Source organism: Octopus bimaculoides, chromosome 13, assembly GCF_046866305.1.
Source record: "Octopus bimaculoides isolate indiv1 chromosome 13, ASM4686630v1, whole genome shotgun sequence".
Classification (NCBI taxonomy): Eukaryota; Metazoa; Mollusca; class Cephalopoda; order Octopoda; family Octopodidae; genus Octopus; species Octopus bimaculoides.
In genome coordinates this window covers 29,179,058-29,198,342 of record NC_142940.1, presented here as the reverse complement: position 1 = coordinate 29,198,342, position 19,285 = coordinate 29,179,058, and the positions used below count along the sequence as shown (strand labels likewise).

Sequence of the window (19,285 nt, the reverse complement as noted above, 5' to 3'; positions counted from 1 at the left end):
TACAGAGTGCATAAGATATTTGAGGACAGATTTATGTTATTAAAAAAACAAGTATATAATAACAGATAATAATTTTATCAAAAAATGCTATGAGGATAAAAATAAACCGTCTTTTCTATAATGTTGTTCAATAAAGCCACCTTCAGCTTCAATAACTGATTCTATATGAGATCTAAATCATCTACATGCTTGAATCAAGTGGTCCTAGTTCATTTTGACATTACGCTGACTATGGCAGCTTTCAAAGAATCTTTGGTGTTATGAGTGTGTTCATTGACCTCTCTCTCAACAACACTTCACATGTAATAGTCCAATGGATTGACATCTGGGGAATTAGAAAGCCAAATATTAGGGGTTATGTGATCATGAAGATTTTCAGTGCTCCATTCCTGTGTTACTAGAGCCATGTGTGATAGTGCAATCTTACTGAAACACATATGATATTCCATTGCATACACTGTCTATCCAGGGCTTAACAAATATTACCAGGACCTCAATATAGGTGGCAGAGCTAACTCTAAGACCTTGTGGAAATAAGTAAGGAGGCATCACATACCTTCATTGCTGACAACCCCTAAAACTATGACAGTTGCAGGAAATTTTGTATACATAATACTTGGGACTTCAGAATGGTCTACACATAACCATCTGTCATTTCTTCTGTTAACTTTTTGATTTTGGTCAAAGTTTTCTCATGTGAGAAAAACCAAATCAAATCTACTGGACTTTTCAGTTTGTTTAAGAACGTTTTAGACCTGATGTGGTGATTTTCTTTCATTTTTTTCTGACAAATTGACCTTTCTTCATCAGATAAGTCTTATATCTGATGTCTTCATGGACAACATTTCTGACTGTTCCTTCTGACATATGGAGATCTTTTACAGTTGACCTCATGGACTTTCTCGGATTGTAATCAATGGTCTGTTGAAGTTGCTGGATAAATTCAGGTGTTCTGATGATTTCAGAGCATATAGAATGCTTTTTATGCTTTGATATTGGTGATACATTTCCATCTTCAGTCTCTAGTTCCTTACAAACTTTGTAGACAAAAGATCTGGCAAGTTTTAAAAATCAAGATATTTTAAAATCGTTATGCTCAGCCTTTATAACCACAATAACAGCATGCCTCTTCATTTCTTGTGGGTCAAGCTGAGGGTCTACAATTATTATTTTCTAAAACAAAGATTATACAGAGTTAGCAAAAAATGCTAAAGAAAAAAAGGTATGTCTTCAAATACTTTACGTACCCTGCGTGTATTTATATATAACATACATATATACATGCATCTTCTGTCTCAGTATTTCAGCTCCACCTCTCAGTTTTTGTCTTGGCCACCACCTTTGGCTCCCCCATCACTCACTTCCAGAGGAGCTTGTTTTCTATCTTCAGACTTACAGTCCTTTCAGCCTCAATTCCTCTCCCCAATTTCTCTAATCCCCTGCCATATTCACCTTCTCTGCCTGCCACTTTCTTGTCATTTCCCACACTTGCACCCTTCAACCTCACCTTATTCACCCCTCACAAACCTATACTTACACTTTTTCCACCTTTCGTACACCAACATCTACCTCTCTACCCCAACCCTCCTTTTTACCCTTACCTCACATGTACCGCCTTCCACTCCACCTTCCTATCCCCTTTTACATTTCCCAACATATATACACCAGCATACACACACACACTCACACACCATCTCGTACCTACCATGACATACAAAATCCCACACTCATGTACAAGGAGTATTCATTAAAGATTCCCCTTGACCCACTAAGGTACTGGAGGTATTTGAATGCAGATCATTGATCAGGTTGTTATACTTGAAAGTCATACACCAAAAGAGACTTTTGATGAGATCAAAGAAGTTTATGGTGACAATGCACCATCATATGATGTAGTCATGCACTGGCATTGCCAGTTCAAATGTGGTCGGACATCAGTGGAAATTGCTCCTATTCCTGGACAGCCACATTCTGTCATTGATGACAACACCATTCATAAAGTGGAAGCCTCCATTTTGGAGGATTGTCACATAACTATTCAGCAACTAGCCCAAGAGGTGAAGATCTGTGGAAAAAATCATTCACAACCATTTGCACATGCAGAAGTTGTTGGTACGATGGATTTCCTGGATGCTCACACCTTTTCAGAAGCAGGAACAAGTCAATTGTTCCCAGGCTCTTTTGGCAATGTGGAGGACTTTGTTGGCAGACTTATCACACAAGATGAAACATGGGTCCAACACTATGATCCTGAGACTAAAGTCCAGATAACTCACCACCTCCAAAGAACGCTTGTGTCCAATCCTTAGCAGACAAGGCGATGCTCACAGTCTTTCGGATCCAGTGCAGAGTCGTGATAATGGATTTTCTGGCAAAGGGCACCACAATTAACAAGGCATATTATGCTTCTCTGCTGTAGAAATTGTAGGACACCATCAAAGTAGAGAAGTGTGGCATGCTGACCAAAGGAGTCTGCCTCCTCCAAGACAATGCCCCATAATGTGCATGTTGCCCAGATGAAAGCACACTCGTGCAACCACAAAATCCTTCCTCATCCCCCTTATTCTCCCAGCCTTACACCATCTGACTTCCACTTTTTTCAAACCATGATGTCTTTTTTGAAAGGGAATCACTTTTCGGATGATGATGATGAACTTATTTCCGAGGTGAAATCTTGGCTCCAGACGCAACCTATTGACTTCTACAAACGAGGTCTTCACAGCTGCATAAAGGAATGGGAGAAGTGTGTCACCATTGGTGGTGGCTATATAGAGAAGGACTAATAATTATGCCAAGTTTCATTTATCCACTCCTTGAGAAGTGGGTCAGGGAAAATCTTTAATGAACACCCCTCGTACCTACACTGATATACTATATTCCACCCATAACTGCACCTGAATATCCACACTTGCATCCCTCCCACATTCTCTCACTATGATGCATTTACTTACATACAACTTACTTTCTACCCATGTATATGTGCCACCACACACATTTCCCAACATGCTTCTACCCCATAATCCCCCACACACATATACTCACAGCTATATTCCACCCTACACATATATTTATATACCTATGTTAGAGTGCACACTCTCACCTGCCTACTTTGCCCACATTCACCCTCCTTTCACTTGTCACTCCCACCTTGTCTGACTACTGACTTGTGGTCAACTACCTCTTTTTCTTCAGTCTGCTCTTACATGCACACAGACACACCCACAACCAAAACAATATGTGCATGCCATACATACACACACATTTGAGTTGCTCTCCATAACATTCCACTATAATCTTTCTTTCTCCCACTAACCACTTTGTCTGACACATATTTACACCTCTATACATTGCATCCTAAGTACCATTATTTCCTTGTTCTCAGGTCCTGTACTACCAATTTCCTCTGCAAAATCAGGATAACGGTAGCCCATCTGAGAAATAAGCTCTGTGAGGTGAAGTGGCTGCTGCAATGAGTGTCACTGGCCATTCTCTGTAGCAATGACATCACAGTCATTACTGCAGAGTGCAGCCAAGTACATCATTTGTTCTGGTGTGGAGCCCATCATCCCCTCAACCGCCATCTTCTGCCACTTTACCCTTTTTTTTTGTTTCTTTTGTTTTCTGTTTCTTTGTATTTAAATGTTGTAATTCGAAATGTGATTTGTTGTATAACTGACTGTTGAAATAAAACATTTGGTACAGTTTTATAGATAAAAAAAATTGCTTCTTGAATTCCATTTCACAGACCTTACTCACCAATCTTGGATACATTTCACTCCCTAACCTTACACAGGATCTTTACCACCTCTATATTGGATTTCATTACCTTTTTTACTACATTCACCTCTGCTAACAGGTTCATCACTACATGTGTTAAATAACATTTTCCTCCACACTTCTTATACAAACCCTTTTTTAAAACTTACTTTTTATAATCCCTTCTTCATTTCAAATAATCTTTTCTATTTTACATGTTCTTTCACGCAGCTGTTTTTCCCTTGGATATTATACCCAACCTTTTCACTTTTATTACTTTTTCATGCTATATATCAACCTTACAACTTTTCCTTTAACTTTGTACTTGTTTTATATTATTATATTTTTTCTCACCAACTATACTTTTTCTTCTCTAAGGAAATTTTTTCCTCCATGCAACCCTCTTACTTATATCACATTCACACCTATTCACCTTCCGCCTCCTTCTATGCCCATTTCCCTATACACCACATTTCATCTCTTCCTCTTTTCCTAGCTCCTCCCCAGAGAACCGCACTCCCACCCTGATCTCAAACCTCCTTCTCCCCCTCCTCCTTTCAATTCTGTTTCCATTTCTTGCATAGTGTCTTCCCAACACCTAGGGCAAAGAAACTCATTGTGTTCATTTATAAAATCAAGGAAAGTGATAGAAAAAAAAGAAAAAGCAAAATAAAAATAAAAAATAGAAAAAAAGAAAAGATGGGGAGGAAAGGAAAAGAAAATTTACAGCAACAGTGCTCTTCTCAATATGTGTGACGTACCAGTTAAAACAATCTCTTGCACTTCTTGCATGGATGGATCATTCTCAAATAATTTTCAGTTCCTTTTCTGATCATTCCAAGTGCTCTTACAATCACTGGTATTATAACTGTCTCAAGATACTATGTTTTTACGATTTCATGAGCTTATCAAATTCTTTTGCCGAAATATTATGGTGACAAGGTATGCTCATGTCAATCAATAAACAGACTTTATTGTTTTGGTCTTTCAAAACAATATCTGGTTTATTAGCTTTGATGATCTGGTCTATATGTATGGGGAAGTCCCAAAGAATCGTTACATTTTCTTCCTCAGGGTGGTGCTTGTACCATTTGCAGCAGTTTTGATTTTATAATGCCGACATACTAACCAGTGTAGATATTGACCAACACTGTCAATATCTTGATTTAAACTCTATAGGTACTAAAACTTTACATCTAGAGATTAGGCAGTCCACTGTTTCAATCTCGGCACCTTGAGTCTACTCCATTTTTCATTACATTGGCTTGGTAGTTCTGGATGAATAAGCTCTGATCTTCACTCTCTGCCTTTAGCCCTGGGCTCCATAACTAATGATAGGTGTGCTTCTGATCTACATCAGCTTGTTTACTTTAAGCCACATATTTGCCATACAGAGGTTTTTGTTCCCACCTATCAGCCAATTATTCATATGCTTTCTTTGCCATTGATTACTCCTTTTTTGCAACAACAATTACCACACTTCCATCATGTTGTTTAACTTGGGTATTATGTATGAACTCAATTGCAAATTTTTTGCTCTCCTTCATGACAGAATGAAGCTTCTTGTGCCTCTTATGATTGTCAATGTGTTTTAGCATCCAGTCATTACATGTTTCAAGATATTTGGCCCAGCATCTTTGTTACAATATCATTATTATTATCATCAGTATTATTAAGGTGGTGAGCTGGGAGAGTCGTTAGCATGCCAGGCAAAATGCTTAGCAGTATTTTGTCCATCACTATGTTCTGAGTTCAAATTCCGCCAAGATTGACTTTGCTTTCATCCTTTCAGAGTCAATAAATTAAGTACCAGTGAAACACTGGGATCGATGTAGTCAACTATACCGCTCCCCAAAATTTCTGGCCTTCTGCCTATCATAGAAAGAATCGTCGTCACCGCCACCGCTGTCGTTGTCATTATTATTATTTAAGACATTGCACCGTATCCAATATTGTGATGTTGATTAAAGATATTGTGTCTGCCAGGGGTTTGTACTGTCTGTCAAGTCACAACAAGCGCCTCAGTATGACAGTACTTTACACAATATACATGCAATTCCAAGTAATGCCAATTTTTGAAATATTTCTAAAGTTTCCAGATGTTTCTTCAGCTTGGGTGGTATTGAACCCAATGCTCCGATAACAACAGAGACAAACTTTATGTTTGACTTTCATAGCAGCCACATTTTGGTGATCTCAATTCTCAGGTCGCCATATTTATTACTCTTTTCTCTTTCTTTCCTGATGATATGTTGATCTCCTGGCACTGCCACGTAGATTATTAGGCACTCTTGTTTGTCCCTCCTAAAGGTTACTATATTCGGCCTTCGGTACTCTTGCGGCTTGTCTGTCTGGAAGTCAAAATCCCAAAGGATTTTTGCCTTCTCCTTTTTGTCCATTACCTTTTCCAGTGTATGGTGGTACCAAGCACCTGTTACCTTGTATCCATACTTCCAATGAAGGTTTGGGGTTCCCTTATTATTATTATTATTATTATTATTATTATTATTATTATTATTATTACTACTACTACTACTACTACTACTACTACTGCTACTGCTGCTGCAGCAAGCTGGCAGAATCATTAGCATGCCAGGCAAAATGCTGAGTAGCATTTCATCCATCTTTATGTTGTGAGTTAAAATTCCACCAAAGTTAACTTTGCCTTTCATCCTTTCGGGGTTGATAAATTAAGTACCAATGAAGGACTGGGGTCAATGTAATTCACTAGTCCCTCCCCCAAAATTTCAAGCATTGTACCTTCAGTCGAAAGGATTATTATTATTATTATTATCATTATTATTATTATATGTTTGACTTTTGCTTTGTATTTGTACAAGTTGACTCCAAGTCTCACCCAGAGGCTACAAGTTAGAAGTCCAAGTTGGTGTTATGATTAGGGTACCATATATTTGGTTTTGCACAGTATTGTTCTAGAGAATGTCTGTTAAAACATAAGTAAATTAAAAGTTTATTTTCAAAGTAATTTGATTATAAGATGATAGTTTGATGTTAAGGTGGCAGTAAAAGTGTTAGCTGTTATGTACATCAAAAAGTATTTTGACACTGTTTACAGATTAAAATATATTGGGGATTACATAGACAATGAGCGATAATTTGGCATGGAGCTGTCTTTGTGCCTGCTTGTTCTGTTTGACATGGAAGCTAATGGGTGTACGTATGTGTGTGTGTGCTTGTTCTTGTGTCTGTGAGTGTATGAGTCTCTGTGTGTACGCGTGCTTGTTCTTGTGTGTGTGTATTTGTGTGAGCATGTTCTGTTTTTATGTATTTTTGTGTGTGGAGGAAGTTACTGGGTGTACATGTGTGTGTGAGCATGTTCAGTTTTTATGTGTTTATATGTGTGGAATGTAGATATAACAAAAACAATGTCGCATTTTATACTTGAGAAAAGCCTTGTGTATTTGTTCTTACCTGCTTCATTTGTGTATATAAAATCCATAGATTACCAAGAAGAAAACAAGATCAATGTCAGAAAAGCCATATTCGTTATAATAGTCCATGTGGTTATTTTTCAACCACCAAAGAGCTGATATATAGCAACATGAATCAAACAGCCAAAATATTGTGGCATGCATCAAAGAGCCAAAATATTGCAACATGCATTAAAGAGCTGATATATTGCAACATGCATTAAAGAACATATTTATTGCAACATGCATCAAAGAGCCGAAATATTGCAACATGCATTAGAGAAAAGGAAGAAATGTAAACACTTGCTATTGATTAAAGGAAATGCTAAAGAAAGAAATATAAATGACATTGATTTCTATTAATTTTAAAGCTAAATTAAACAAGATCTGTGGGACTATACAAGAACATGCTTGCACTCACACACACACATATACACAAGAACAAGCACACGCATTCACACACAGATGTACACCCATTAGCTGCCACACCATTAGGTGAAATATGGTACATATATGAAATATTACATGCACTGCCTTAAAAAGTACAAAACTAGAATTGAAAAATGCACACACTCAAAAGGGTTACAGAATGTCATAATAAACCTTAAAAAGTATGGGACTAGCATTGTTGCTCAAAAATATTGGAATCACTATATGTTGTACATTCTGTGGAATCCTTTTATCACTAGAAATTTGTTTAGTTCATCGAAATCAAGTTATATTAAACATTAATTAAGTTATATTAAACATTAATTAAGTACACAATTGTTTTAAAAAAACAATTGTGTACAAATGCTAATGTCATCTTTACGCAATAATTCAATCTATGAATGCTAATTTTAATAAATTTTCAAGTAATCAATCAAAAATAATTTAGTAGTAATTTGTTTATTGCGCATAACTATTCTATTAATATGTGTATCATAATGCGAATTATCTTTGCTTATAATTATTTCAGTTTCATACTTTTGCTGTTATATAGATTCAACTTCATTATATTTCCAGTTTTTTGGGGGTTTTTTATCATAGTAATTTGCATGCAGTGTGAAATATGGTTTTTTTTATATACTTTGATCTGAAGAGTATTATAATGAATTTACTTCTTCGAAGTTAAAGATCATATTTTGTGCATTTTCAAATTTTATATTAAGAACTCGGTTTAATAATTATCGTGACATCGTAATTCACACATGAGTCTCTTTTCGTTTTACGATGCCACAGAATGTACAATATATAGTGATTCCAATATTTTTGAGCAACGATGCTAGTCCCAACCCTTTTGAGCATGCACATTTTCACTTCTAGTTATTAATATTACTAGATCATTGATGAGCTACTCCTTGTATTATTAATATTATTAGACCATTAACCAAGTCCTTCCACTCCACATCAGGTGTGATTCTCCATGGATTTGATTCCGATTTGAATTGATCCACTATAGTTCACCATCCATCACACTGTAGAAACATGGCTTCACTGTAACTCTGGCAAGGTGGCTTCCAGGTGTTAGTTTGGACTGATGTTGCTAGTTTCCATATTCATAGCTAATCTCAGTAACATCATCCCTTTGTCTGTTACCGCTCCCTTTTTTCCCTTTTAGTAACTATTCGTTTCCAAAAAATGTTTCCAATATCATATTACTAATTGGTTAGCCTTGTTGAGCAGAAGCAGTTAATGTTAGAGCTTTATAGAGACAATGATCTTGATTCCATATAAATATCATCCCAGATATTATTATTATTATCATTATTTATGGCCATCAGCTTGGCAAACCACACTTGAGCGTAGTACTCCATAAATTTTGTAAAGAAAACCACTCATAACTGTTGTATCCCATTTTGGAATTTGTACCATTGTAGAAAGCAAATTCATTACTATCAACTGATGAGTTTCTTTCATGTGCTGTCCCTCAGTCTGAGAGACAGCTCAATTTTATTTTATTTGTATTGTAAACATTTCATTTTTTTCCATCCATGAAGAAAACTTCAATTGATGGGTGACACATCAATATAAGAGACGAGGAGAGAGTGAAGAGCATCAGCAGATCATAATGAAAGTGAGATTGAGCATGACATGCTATGTTATTCCCTTAGAAAAAACAAACAATAAGCCTGTTTTTAGCACAAGTGACTTTGAAATTGTTCATATGGTGGAATATTTCAACAAAGAACTCTTGGAAACCAATTTATTCAGCTACAATAATAACACCCACTTTGAAGTGAAACAGACTAGAAAAAGTGAACAACACCAATACCAACAATAAAAAACATAGACAAACCAGTGTTATTTGATGTGATTTGACAGACAATATCAACACACTGAAGACTATGTTTGACACAGGTATGTGCAATAACAATGACAACAGCAATAACAAATGTAGTATTGACATAAGAACAGACCAACAAGCCAGTACAACAGCAATTTCAAACACCAGTGCTCTCTTTCACCAGTTGCTTGTCAAAGAGTAAACTTCTCTGAGGGAGAAATCAAAAAGGCTAGATGTGAGATGGACTATCAAACTCAACATCCCAGTTGACACCATCTAAAATACTGTGCATTGCTTGGTGATATACTGTACAATTGGATTCAAGTCAAGAAGGGCGGAAAGAGGCAAAAGGCATTAGGTTCCATTTAGAACCTAAAAGAAAATATATTAGGAGGAAAGGGGTTATACAACGGTGGAAGTGAGATTTCAAATCTATCTTCAGCTGGTGCTGCCAGAAATAGCTATTCCTTGGCTAATGGTAGACATCAAGGAAAACAAAAATCATCAGAGTCTACCAGACCAAAACAGAGAAGTGGTTGAGAATGGGGCATAGAACTTCTCATCCAAACCAGTCAAAAAAATGTGGATGCCATCCCAGACCAAATACATCTTTCGAATGGCATCATCATACCTGTTACAGTGGAAGGAAGGCAGACCAAATGCCATATTTGCCTTTCAACCACACACCTGAGAGCCTTCTCTCTTAAATTGAAGGGGAAAGAAGGAATCCTCTCTTCTCCTAACACTATGGAATCCATCAACAGCCACTAAAGCTCAAAACACAACAACAGCACCATCAACAGCACAAGCTGCAACATCAACAGAAAGTCCAACAACAAAAACAACAGCTACTGCAACACTAATTCCTACTATAACAACAATGGATTCCCCCAGTTGTTTCTCAACTGCAGTACAAAACATGTCATTCGCTGATTCCAAGCAGTCAGACATAACATGAAAAATCTAAATTTTAACAGAACAATTGTGTACAAATACTAATGTCATCTTTACACAATAATTCAATCTATGAATGATAAATTTTATAAATTTTCAAGTAATCAATCAACAGCCACTAGAGTGGAAAATGAAAAGCAAAAGAAGGAAAAAAGACAAAAAGAAAAACAAATCAAGAACAGATAATGAACAAAGCTAAATCCACACAAGAAGCTGCATAGCAAAAAGCATAGAAAACTAAACTACATCACCATCATTGCCATAAACACCTGAAACATCATCACAAGCACAACCCATGTCACATACACAACAACAAAAACAGAAGCAAACACATAGTAAAGAAATCCTTACAAATTACACGGCAATAAACACCAAAACCACAGATTTCATGAAATACATAAACACACCAACATAACAACACCCACAGTCCCTATACCTACACACATAGATCATTTGAACAACACAAGACATACACACACCTAAAAACTAAATTAAAAGCAAAAATCAGTGAATTTTGAAAGAGCACCACCATGCAAATACTTGGTGATCTGTTAATGGAAACTCCAATCAAATAGACAAATTGCCCCTCCACACAAAACTAAGTAAGTTTTCCTTCTCACCTTTCTTCTTATCCCAGTAATGTGCCCTTGCTCAGAATAGCCAGCATGAATGCATGTGGCCTGGGATCACCTTGGAAGCAGGGTCACCTGCTCAATGACCTCAGGTCACTGAAGGTTGATGTGATGACCATCAGTGGAACCAGAATTTCTGAACCATGAAACTTTGAACCTGTTTTTGGAGACTATGAGGTGTATGCATGTCCAAATCAACTGGGAGCAGGAGGCAGAGTCACCATGTCATTTCAGAAGAACCTGGATCTCATAGTATGGACTATCTTCCTGGATCCAAAAGGTAAGTTGGTGGTGCTGAATGTGACCAGCAGTAAAGGACATACTTTTAGGCTAGTTGTTGTCTATACTTTGACAGGAGCAGGAGGACCAGATTTCTTCAGGCATCTGAAAACTTTTCTGAGGACATCCCACTCTTTAGTATTAGTGAGTGACTGGAACAGGATCTTGGATGATTTTTGCCTTGTGGCTTTTATTTTTTCCCTCTCCACTGTTAGTATAGATGAGGTTTGTTCATTGTCAGTTCATTTGTTTTTCTTTTTGCCTTTTCTCCTTCTGTGTGTGGTCTTAGCAGATCAGGGAGAAGGTGCAAAAGCCTTACAAACCTGCTCAGACGATTACAACTGTCTTACAGGTATTGACTGGATTTTTCCTGGTGTTCCATTGTAGACCTGCTGAAACAGATCATATCCAGATAGGGTATTCTGTAGGGAAGCAGATAAGGATAGCATAGGTTGTCCACAATTTAAAGTAGTCAACTACACACACTACAAATTTATGATCTGTACAGTTAACTTAGATAGGCTCCATAGACAGGGACCCAGTTACTGGAATCTGAATGCATCCATCCTGGTATGCAAAGCTTTTAGAGACTGGATTAGTGAATTAATTGAGCAGGTGTAGACAGGGGCAATCATCTACAACAAATTGTAGTTTATCCTGAAGAGGGTAATTAGAATAGAATCAATGAGGTTTCATAAATGGAGTAGAGGTAGAGCTAGTTAGAAAGTTAGGTGAGGCATTTAAAAAAGACGTCATGACTGATGTGCTTACAGTGAGATTGGCACTTGACCAATTCTTCAACACAAAACATGAAGACTGCATTGTCAAAGCTAATGTGTGTGCTCTTAGACATGAAGGGATGAAAGCCATTCAATGAGTCGAGTGGCAGAGGCTCGGCATGGCAATAAATCCAGAATCCAATCTTAAAGGATATACTAGTAGATCTCAAACAGATGTGTGAGGATTTTCAACAGCACTTCACTCAACTGTTTGGGAACAGTGGTGAGCCAAATCACAGGTCAGACATCACATCCCCTCTCAACAGACTGCTATAGCTCTCAGTGATAGAGATGGGGAGTTGTGAGAGGCCAATAACAGCTGCTGAAATACAGGAAGCAATAGCTAACTGCATGAAGGGTAACTAGCCTGAATTAGATGGTCTGCCCTACACGCTTTACACTTTCATGCCAGACTTGTTTGATGACACCTTGGGAAATGTTGACTGCAACTGGCAACAGAAAGGAAGAATTCCCAGTTTTGTGAACCAAAGAGCGGTGGTGCTACTGTGAAAAGACCCAAACAAGGAGAACTTCATTGATGCTTTTAGGCACATAACTACACTGAATGTAGAGTTCAAAATTTTGACCAAGGTGTTAGTTACAAGGTTGGTGCTTGTTGTCAGTGGTCTGGTAGGGAAGGCACAGACATGTGCCATCCTGGAAAGATCTGTTCGTGACAACTTACTTCTTATGCAATACATCATAGAGAAGGTAGTTAAAGAACCTAGCATTGGTGGGTTCCTAATCAATTTAGATCAATTCAAAGCTTTTAACAGGGTTGACCATCTGTACTTGGCAGTAGTCCTCAAGGTGGTCAGTTTTGGACCTGTTTTCAGGGGATGGATTGCTGCAATGCACAGCAACATCTATTCAGTAATCAGAGTGAGCGGTCTCCTCTCAGAACCCTTCAACATCATGCACTTGGTCTGCCAAGATTGCCCCCTCTTCTCCCTATTCTACATACTGATTTTTGAGCCACTACTACACAAGCTGGAGACATTGAGGGACATCTCACATGAATTAGGACCATAGTGATGTCAAAAAGCAAACACATTGAGATAATTGGCACCATTTTCAGGGACTACAAAGTGGTGTCAGGAGTGAAAATTAACCAGGAAAAGTCAGTGGGTTTGCAGCTCAGCACCAGGAGAAGCAAGTCCATGCCATCCAACTGAATGGTTGCCTCATTCCAGTCTTTATCTGACTGCATTGGAGCATATACTCTTTTGCTTCATGTGGAAGGGACACATTCCAATGGTTAGGTAGTCTATCTGCTGTCAATACCTTCTGAATGGTGAACTTGGCATGCTGTTGCTGATGATGCACAAACATGTGCTGAGACTACATCTCCAGTGATTCATTGATGGTGAACAGATTTGGTCACCATTTGCTTGACATGTGATTCCTCAGCTGGTCTCCTTGACAGAGCTTCCATCCTGGGTCAAGCAGAGCCTGAGAGAAAGCATTTGGAAAATGAAATGTCTTCAAGTGCTCACTGCCCTCAGCCAGTCAGGCAGTGTGATAAGTGGAAAGTCCAATTTAGTATTCTATAATGGATTTAGTGGCAGGAAAGTGCAGCAATGTTATTGGGGAAACCCTGAGCATCAAAGACAATCAACTAATCACTCTCTTCCACAGAACTTTTGGCCCAGGGCTGATGGATAACTTCCAGAAATCCCTGGCTTGGCAGTGCTACCAATGAGCATTGCCAGTTTGCGATAAACTCTACAGACACAGAGGTGCCATCATCAGAGCATGTCCAAGATGCATGCAGGGAAACAAAACCATTTAGCATGCACTCAAACATTGCTGACCTGTGGATTTATGTCGAACACCTGCTGTCACATGTGAGATGGATCCAGCTATCAACTGAACCTATCTTGAAGATCGTCCTGCCACCTTCTTGTAACTGGGAAGGATAGGCAGTTTTTATATGCCTGGTGGCCTTGGCAAAAGTGGTATGGTGGATGAGATTGAAGGGGCTGAAGACAAACACTTTCCTCTCTGGCCAATCCCTCATCAACTACTACAAGTTTCACTTGAGTAAAATTTGGGTGGAGAGTAAATTGTTACCTTCCAACCATTTTGTTGAAAGGTAGGTAAGAGTGGCAAGTATAGTGCAAGTAGATGGGCCTACCCTGAGCATATGCCTGTAAATCAGAAATGAGGAACTGAGGAAAGGCACCTTTCCCCGGAGTCAGGGCATCCATGGTTTTATGGGGGTGTTTCCATGAGCAGCCCTCAATTGTCTCCTCCCTATTGAGGAATACACATTATTAAAACGTTATTACAACTTTTTTTTTATTACACCTGCTTACATGCATGTACATACACACACACTTTCATTGTTTTGAATTGTGTCATCCTTAATGTTTTCTTAATGTAAATACTTTTTGATTAATAAAGAAATCATTGTCATCATCATTATTGTTATTGTTGTTGTTGTTGTTATTTTCTTTGTTATTGCTCTGTTTTATATGAGATCTCAAGTAACAGCAAGTTGGACATTTTACTACAGGTGTTATTTATGATGAGCAATGATATATTGAAGAGAAAGCAGATCAGATGCTGAGAACTTTTATTACTTTTGCTTTCACAGTGGATTCTATTTCGTATGGTTGCACCTGAGTCTCTGTAATTTTCAATTCCTTTACATATTTCTTTATTCCATCTGATACTGAGTACAGTTTCTTGGTACTCTCATGTTTACAGACAAATACAAGCATCCAGTCATTTTTGATCTTCAGATAAGTGTCTAACCTTGTGGTTGATGTCTTTTGAAGCAGCTGCATCAGTCCATGTTCTCATGTCTCCAAGGGATGTGTTGTCTGTTTAGATGTGCATTGTGAGAAACTTGCATATTTTTGTATCAATTTTACTGATTTCATTGATGATTTTTTTATCTTTTACCTTTTACTTGTTCCAGTCACTGGACTATGGCAATGCTGAGGCACCACTGTAAGGGTTTAGTTGAACAAATCAACCCCAGAATTTCTTTTAAGCCTGGTACTTATTCTATCAGTTTTTTTGCTGAACTGTTAAGTTACAGGGACATAAACCAACACTAGTTGTCATGATGAGTAACAAGTACAAACACACATTTGCACATACACACACACATACAACAAGCTTCTTTCATTTCCTGTCTACCAAACTTACAAGGTTTGGTCATCCAAAGACTATAATAGAAGACTGTTATATCACATGTTCAGATGACCTCTACTCAACTACCTCAACGTCTAGACTTCTCCCTCTATATCTACATATTGAGCTAGCCTACTTCATCATCTGGAGGCGTCAACACATCTCCCCCTTTTGAGTTTTTTAAACCTGAATTTATCAATTTTATTTCCTCGGTGAGAAACTGGCATATCTTTTTCTCTTGGCATTTATTTCCATCATTTCTGTAGGTTTTCTCTTCCTACTCGACCTACGTGTCGGTTCTGCTTGTGCTTGTGGTTCTGGGACCTCGAACAAATCATACCACAGATCCATTTGTTCCTCTTGCCTCTCTTGGTTTTTGGTATATTTTTTTTTTAATTGGTTTATATGCCTTCTGTGTTCATATTTTGGTCCTTTTACCATGTACATCACGTTACCCAGACGTCCCGTTATACTTCCTTGTTCTCAGTCATTTTCTGTTACTTATATACTCTAAAATACACTTTGTCACCTGTGTTAAAAAATTTCATTTTACTTCCTGAATTTTCTATTTTCTATTTCCTGCTGGGCAACCATTTGTCAAAAATAGAACGAATTTTTCTGGAAAACATCAAATCTGCGGGTGACCTACCTGACTCTGCATTTGGATTTGGTGTTATTCTATATACCTGCAAAAACTTTGTCATATTTGTATCTTCAAAGGTTTCCCGTCTGGTCTTCCTTAAAGCTCTCTTGAATGTGTCGACGAATCTTTCCTCTAATCCATTTGACCTTGGGTGGTATGGCAGAGTTCATGCTTCATCTGAACCGACTTACAGAATCTTTTGAACTCCTTCACTGTGAACTGTGTCCCATTATCTGACACGATCGTATCTAGCACTCCATACCAAGCGAACAGTTCTTCCAAGAAGTCAATAGTCACACTTGTGGTTGGCCTTGAATATTTACACTCTTCAGGCCACAATGATATAATAGGAGTCATTTAATGGTCCTACGAAATCCACATGTAATCTAGACCATGCCGAATCTATTTTTGGCCAAGGCTGTATCTGCACTGGGGGCGCCCTTGCTGCCATCGTGCATCCCCTACGCTGTTTTACCAGTCTCTCAATTTACTTGTCCATATTCGGCCAATAAACGTAACTTCTCATAAGGCTCTTCATCCAGACGATCCCCGGATGTCCTACATGAAAGTCTTTTAGTACTCTGTTTTGCAGTGCTTCAGGTATTACCATTCTTTGTGCACATAATAATACCTCATCACATACTGAATAGTGCTTTGAACCTATGTCCCACTCCTTTATATTTTTTGTGTTACACAACATATTTTTAATCTTATTTATAAACCTATCATTTCCCGATTTCAATTTAATTTCTTCCAGCATTACCAGCAAATCATGTATTACATTGCACAAAATGTTCTTCAGTTCCATTTCTAGTTTTAATGATGCAATCACTGTGTCTTCAAAAGGTTCCTCATATTTCGGGAATTAGCCTAGACAACCCGTCTGCATGTCCCATTTTGATTGATGGCAAAAACTCCATCTGGGAGTCATAATTCAACAGAGTAGTCCCCCAGCACTGTAAGCGGTTTGCTGAGTGTGTGGAGATATGCTTTTTCGAACCAAAAATAGGCAATAACGGTCGGTGATCCGTTTGCAGTATAAACTTCCTCCCATGTAAGAATCTATGGAATTTTTTTACTATGAAGATTAATGATAACACCTCTTTTTCAATCTGGCTGTAGTTTCTTTCCGCTTGTAACAGAACTCTTGACGCATGTGCAATAGCTTTGATTTTACCATCATTAAATCTATGCAATATCACCGCTCCTATGCCATATTCACTGGCATCTGATTCCACAATTATTTTCAGATTTGGGTCGAAATGAGTTAATGATAACTCTGATGTTAACCATTTTTTTTAGTTCCTCGAATGATTTCTGACATTCATTTGTCCAGCTCCATTTCTAGTCCTTCTTTAGCAACTTATTCAACGGAGCTCTTAGCTCATACATTTTAGGTCTGGTAATAATTTACCAAACCTAAAAATGCTTGTAGTGTTGTTTTGTTAGTGGGAGCAGGTATGTTTTTTATCGCGTCAATCCTAGAAGGGTCCGGTTTTCGTCCGTTTTCATTGATCACCTGTCCTAAGTAGTTTATTTCTGTGAAGAAAAATTCACATTTATCCTCCCTTACCTTAAACCTGTAATCACATATTCGTTTGAAAACCTTTTTTATATGTTCAATATGTTGGTCCCTTGATTCATTTTTGATCAATATGTCATCTAAATATGGGACCGCGAACTCACAATCTGCTAGCATAGTATCTATTACTTGCTGAAATATTGCTGGTGCAACCTTTACCCCAAATGGCAGTCTTTTGAAACGGTACAGACCTTTATGAGTATTGATTGTTAATACTTTAGCACATTCTTCATCTACCAGTAATTAGAGGTAGGTCTCTGACAAATCCAGCTTGGAAAAAATTTTCCCACCATTGCACTTATCAACTGTTCTTCTTTCTTATATATACTGTAGAAGCTGCCCACTCAGAGTAGTCTACTTTTTCAATTACTTCCATGTCTTCCAATCTTTTAAATTCCTTCTCAACTTGATTTAACGCCACAAAAGGTACATTCCTTTTCGGTTTGAACACAGGCACTGCATTTTCTTTCAACTCAAACTTTACTTTAATTTTTTTACACATACTGAGCTCTTTCGTAAAAATATCAGGGTACATCTTTTTCAATTTTAATTTCACTTTTTCCGATGCTTTCTCTGACACGGACTGTGACGCATTCACCTTGTTACATAATGTATTCAGTGATAGATCTCATAGGTCAAATCCTTCCATTAAATCTGTCCCGAACAGATTCATTGTATTCTTAGATACCATTAGTTTACATTTCCACGTCCTGATTTTAAGTTTTATTTCTGGTGAAATTTTGCCCTAGAATTGAACTCATTCCCCTGACACACCATGGGCTGTCCTAGTAGTTTTTTTATACAACAGCCTGCCTATCTTACTCCATGTACTTATTATTGATACGTCTGAACCGGTATCTAATTGCATTTTGGTCTGAAACCCATTTATTTCTACCAACACAATTTTCGGTTTTGTCTGGTATAATTTACTTTTGTTGAGTAGACTTTCTTTGGTTTTACAATTTTCTTCAAATGGCATTTCATCTGTATATGCCCAATTTTACCACACTTAAAACATGTTTTATCTTTAAAGGGGCAATCTTTCCACAAATGTTGGTCTCCGCAACTACAGCACTGTTTTGAATTGATATATTTTCTTCTGTCTGTACTTTCTTTACACATTTGTACATTCTTATTATTGTCTTCTATTTTTCTTGTATCATCTTAAAGGTTGATTATTTGTTAGCATTCCTCAGACACTTTCTACAAGGTTAGTTTCACATCTTGATTCAGCTTTGATAATATTCTTTTTCTAATTTCCGTGTCTTCTGTTGTCACTAGTCCTTTAACGAATATTAGGCACTTGAACATAGTGTTAATTCTTCCAGCTTAAACCTTTCGCAAGCCTTGTTAACCACACCGGCTTATATTACAAAATCGTCAGACTCGTTTTTCTTTAAATTTAAACATTCCCATTGAATGTTAAACTGCAAACTTTTCTCCCTAAAAATATTAGTCAAAATATTTATCGTTTCATCAAAACACAATTCTGCGGGCTTTCTCAGCAAAATAAAGTTACAAAAACTTTCATGTTCCGGAGTAGCAAGCTTTCACAAAAGAAGTCTTACCTTCCTTTCACTAGACCATCCCTTGCATTCCCCTCGGAATATGTCTTCGTATCGTCTGTAATATGCAGCAAAAGTAGTTCCTTTATCCGGATTGTAGTGAAATTCTTTGATGGAATTTGCAACATCATCTGCTGAAAATGATTCTGTACTATTTCTCGCCTGCAGTAACAATTCTCTTAACTTCTGTAGTTGCTGCTGCTCTTGTTGTTTTACAACTGCTTTCAGTAACTCTTCCATTTCGGTACTATTCA

At 37.6% G+C, this 19,285-nt stretch overlaps 1 protein-coding gene across 5 annotated transcripts in view; it reads left to right on the top strand.

The window, feature by feature from the left end:
- LOC106880368 (rho GTPase-activating protein 7) overlaps window positions 1–19,285 on the top strand; it is a 601,077-nt gene that overhangs the window by 506,169 nt on the left and 75,623 nt on the right. The gene's annotated exons all lie outside the window — the stretch shown is intronic.